This window comes from Schistocerca serialis, unplaced genomic scaffold, assembly GCF_023864345.2.
Source record: "Schistocerca serialis cubense isolate TAMUIC-IGC-003099 unplaced genomic scaffold, iqSchSeri2.2 HiC_scaffold_902, whole genome shotgun sequence".
NCBI classification, from domain to species: domain Eukaryota; kingdom Metazoa; phylum Arthropoda; class Insecta; order Orthoptera; family Acrididae; genus Schistocerca; species Schistocerca serialis.
Genome location: NW_026048521.1, coordinates 52,501 through 57,500, shown reverse-complemented (window position 1 = coordinate 57,500; position 5,000 = coordinate 52,501). Strand labels below are relative to the sequence as shown.

Sequence of the window (5,000 nt, the reverse complement as noted above, 5' to 3'; positions counted from 1 at the left end):
CCTAACCTACGTTGTACCTTAACCTAACCTACGTTGTACCTTAACCTAACCTACGTTGTACCTTAACCTAACCTACGTTGTACCTTAACCTAACCTACGTTGTACCTTAACCTAACCTACGTTGTACCTTAACCTAACCTACGTTGTACCTTAACCTAACCTACGTTGTACCTTAACCTAACCTACGTTGTGCCTTAACCTAACCTACGTTGTGCCTTAACCTAACCTACGTTGTGCCTTAACCTAACCTACGTTGTGCCTTAACCTAACCTACGTTGTGCCTTAACCTAACCTACGTTGTGCCTTAACCTAACCTATGTTGTGCCTTAACCTAACCTATGTTGTGCCTTAACCTAACCTATGTTGTGCCTTAACCTAACCTATGTTGTGCCTTAACCTAACCTATGTTGTGCCTTAACCTAACCTATGTTGTGCCTTAACCTAACCTATGTTGTGCCTTAACCTAACCTATGTTGTGCCTTAACCTAACCTATGTTGTGCCTTAACCTAACCTATGTTGTGCCTTAACCTAACCTATGTTGTGCCTTAACCTAACCTATGTTGTGCCTTAACCTAACCTATGTTGTGCCTTAACCTAACCTATGTTGTGCCTTAACCTAACCTATGTTGTGCCTTAACCTAACCTACGTTGTGCCTTAACCTAACCTACGTTGTGCCTTAACCTAACCTACGTTGTGCCTTAACCTAACCTACGTTGTGCCTTAACCTAACCTACGTTGTGCCTTAACCTAACCTACGTTGTGCCTTAACCTAACCTACGTTGTGCCTTAACCTAACCTACGTTGTGCCTTAACCTAACCTACGTTGTGCCTTAACCTAACCTACGTTGTGCCTTAACCTAACCTACGTTGTGCCTTAACCTAACCTACGTTGTGCCTTAACCTAACCTACGTTGTGCCTTAACCTAACCTACGTTGTGCCTTAACCTAACCTACGTTGTGCCTTAACCTAACCTACGTTGTGCCTTAACCTAACCTACGTTGTGCCTTAACCTAACCTACGTTGTGCCTTAACCTAACCTACGTTGTGCCTTAACCTAACCTACGTTGTGCCTTAACCTAACCTACGTTGTGCCTTAACCTAACCTACGTTGTGCCTTAACCTAACCTACGTTGTGCCTTAACCTAACCTACGTTGTGCCTTAACCTAACCTACGTTGTGCCTTAACCTAACCTACGTTGTGCCTTAACCTAACCTACGTTGTGCCTTAACCTAACCTATGTTGTGCCTTAACCTAACCTATGTTGTGCCTTAACCTAACCTATGTTGTGCCTTAACCTAACCTATGTTGTGCCTTAACCTAACCTATGTTGTGCCTTAACCTAACCTATGTTGTGCCTTAACCTAACCTATGTTGTGCCTTAACCTAACCTACGTTGTGCCTTAACCTAACCTACGTTGTGCCTTAACCTAACCCATATTGTACCTTAACCTAACCCATATTGTACCTTAACCTAACCCATATTGTACCTTAACCTAACCCATATTGTACCTTAACCTAACCCATATTGTACCTTAACGTAACCTAATTTGTGCCTTAACGTAACCTAATTTGTGCCTTAACGTAACCTAATTTGTGCCTTAACGTAACCTAATTTGTGCCTTAACGTAACCTAATTTGTGCCTTAACGTAACCTAATTTGTGCCTTAACGTAACCTAATTTGTGCCTTAACGTAACCTAATTTGTGCCTTAACGTAACCTAATTTGTGCCTTAACGTAACCTAATTTGTGCCTTAACGTAACCTAATTTGTGCCTTAACGTAACCTAATTTGTGCCTTAACGTAACCTAATTTGTGCCTTAACGTAACCTAATTTGTGCCTTAACGTAACCTAATTTGTGCCTTAACGTAACCTAATTTGTGCCTTAACGTAACCTAATTTGTGCCTTAACGTAACCTAATTTGTGCCTTAACGTAACCTAATTTGTGCCTTAACGTAACCTAATTTGTGCCTTAACGTAACCCATGTTGTGCCTTAACGTAACCCATGTTGTGCCTTAACGTAACCCAATTTGTGCCTTAACGTAACCCATGTTGTGCCTTAACCTAACCTATATTGTGCCTCAACCTAACCTATATTGCGCCTTAACCTGACGCACGTTGTCGCTGAACCTGCTCTGTAATTGTTATGCAACTCGTTAAATTAGTGTAGTGTTGCCTAACCGCAACCCTCGCAATATAGTTCGCTATTCGCACTGCCCGGTCCCCTGTGTATCGCGTCATGTTAAACACCTTGCAGGTGTTGCTGACTTTCCACATGCTCCTGCTATACACTGTAATGTGGATAGCAGCAGGACGTACATGCCCCCCCCCCTTCCCCCCTGCCTTCGCAAGCTGGTCGTTGAGAAGTTTGCATGTTCAATGCCCTTCGCATGCCGACGTACTCAGCCTACGTTGTGGTACGGCCTGTCACCTGTCCGCCGATGTACGCAAAACCCACAAACTGTACTGCACATTGGTCCGTATGTACTGAATGATACATCGTGGCACATGTGTGACCGTACGACGACTGCGCCTAGCAACGGCAGACCATACAGTCCAAATATTGTGCACGCAGCTACGTGTCGTCTCCCTATAAGAGCTGGATTGCAGTGTGGTACGCCATTCAGACGTGTGGGAGGAACGGACGCCCTGGATGGCGATCAGCATGAGCAGTCTGTTGATGTAGTGGAGCGTGTATTCGGACGTAGTCGTCTCTTCTCACACACCGTGATAGCATGTTGCACCGCGTTCCACATCTGCGACATCCTGCAGAGGCCGGCTGACAGTCGTTCGCGCAATGGACACCGCATACGTACGGGGGCTACCTTCCACGTGTTCTCGAGGCGTGCACATGTTGTTGCGTCTATGTGGGCAGACGTAGTGTGTTGTGACACCTGACACAGGCATGCAATACTCGTTGCAAATGGCGATGGACGTCTACGTTTGCTGGTGACGTTACGCAAATGAACAACAGGTAACCCGTTGTGGTGCGGTTGTTCTCGCTAGAGGTGAATCAGTGTTGGCGACGATCGGTCGAGCTATTAACCGGTTGTTTCAGGGATACCCACCATGCCCACGAACGTGAAAGGGGACCCACCATGCCCACGAACGCGAAAGGGGATCTGGGTGTGAGGCGATACGCGGCGGTGGCTGGGTGGGACCGTCCCCGGCCGGTGAGGGGGGGCCGCCCGGCGTGCTGGCAGCGCGGTGCGTGGGCGCACGCGCTACAGCCGGCTGGTGGGGGCGGCCAGTGGCAGGCGCGCCGGCCGACGGACGCGGCAGGCGGCGCAGCTGCGCGCCGGCGCCCCCTGCTCGCGGCGCCTTGCGGCCAAAGTAGGTCCTCGCGGGCCCGGTGCGAAGCGCGGTGGCCATCTGCAGTGTGCTGGTCCGATTGAGGACTGTGTGCGCTGAGGATGCGCCGCCGCCCGGCGCTCGGCGCCGCGACGCCGTCTGCTGCTCGGTCGCCCCAGCGGTTCTCGCAGGTGGTTTGTATCGCAGCTGTGCGGACGTGTTGGCGCGTGCGCTGTGCTGGGAGAGTTCGCTTCGGCACCCAAGTGGGGCTTTTGTCCTTCTGTGGCGCTGGCGTTGGAGCTGCCGGTCACCGTAGGTGGCGCGTGTTGTCTCCCGCCGGCAATGCCACGACAGCACGCTCCCGGGCCTCTGTCGGCAGCGGCAAGCTCAGTTGGGAGCACGGGTGGTCGCACCTAAAGCGTCTACTCGCCTAACTCCGGGCGATTGCGCCTCTCTCGAACCCGACCAAGTACTTAGGACGGCGCTGCGCGCCGCCGGGACCTGAGAGGGTTTCGAGGTGTGTTGTGCAGGGGAGCTCAGCCTCCTCCTGTTTGCAGAATAATTGAGCGGACGCTTGCGTGTTCGCGCGGGCCCCCGGGACACACTCCCGGGCGGCCGGCTGCTCAGCTCTAGTTGACGCAGCTCCCTGGTTGATCCTGCCAGTAGTCATATGCTTGTCTCAAAGATTAAGCCATGCATGTCTCAGTACAAGCCGCATTAAGGTGAAACCGCGAATGGCTCATTAAATCAGTTATGGTTCCTTAGATCGTACCCACGTTACTTGGATAACTGTGGTAATTCTAGAGCTAATACATGCAAACAGAGTCCCGACCAGAGATGGAAGGGACGCTTTTATTAGATCAAAACCAATCGGTCGGCTCGTCCGGTCCGTTTGCCTTGGTGACTCTGAATAACTTTGGGCTGATCGCACGGTCCTCGTACCGGCGACGCATCTTTCAAATGTCTGCCTTATCAACTGTCGATGGTAGGTTCTGCGCCTACCATGGTTGTAACGGGTAACGGGGAATCAGGGTTCGATTCCGGAGAGGGAGCCTGAGAAACGGCTACCACATCCAAGGAAGGCAGCAGGCGCGCAAATTACCCACTCCCGGCACGGGGAGGTAGTGACGAAAAATAACGATACGGGACTCATCCGAGGCCCCGTAATCGGAATGAGTACACTTTAAATCCTTTAACGAGTATCTATTGGAGGGCAAGTCTGGTGCCAGCAGCCGCGGTAATTCCAGCTCCAATAGCGTATATTAAAGTTGTTGCGGTTAAAAAGCTCGTAGTTGGATTTGTGTCCCACGCTGTTGGTTCACCGCCCGTCGGTGTTTAACTGGCATGTATCGTGGGACGTCCTGCCGGTGGGGCGAGCCGAAGGCGTGCGACCGCCTCGTGCGTGCTCGTGCGTCCCGAGGCGGACCCCGTTGAAATCCTACCAGGGTGCTCTTTATTGAGTGTCTCGGTGGGCCGGCACGTTTACTTTGAACAAATTAGAGTGCTTAAAGCAGGCAAGCCCGCCTGAATACTGTGTGCATGGAATAATGGAATAGGACCTCGGTTCTATTTTGTTGGTTTTCGGAACCCGAGGTAATGATTAATAGGGACAGGCGGGGGCATTCGTATTGCGACGTTAGAGGTGAAATTCTTGGATCGTCGCAAGACGAACAGAAGCGAAAGCATTTGCCAAGTATGTTTTCA

General features: G+C 50.7%; 1 non-coding gene across 1 annotated transcript in view; it reads left to right on the top strand.

The window, feature by feature from the left end:
• The first annotated feature begins 3,939 nt into the window (after nt 1–3,939).
• Nucleotides 3,940–5,000, top strand: part of LOC126452604 (small subunit ribosomal RNA) — a 1,909-nt gene continuing 848 nt past the window's right edge. Inside the window, exon 1 of the ribosomal RNA XR_007584699.1 lies at nt 3,940–5,000. This exon is cut by the window's right edge and continues 848 nt beyond it. This is a non-coding gene — a ribosomal RNA (small subunit ribosomal RNA).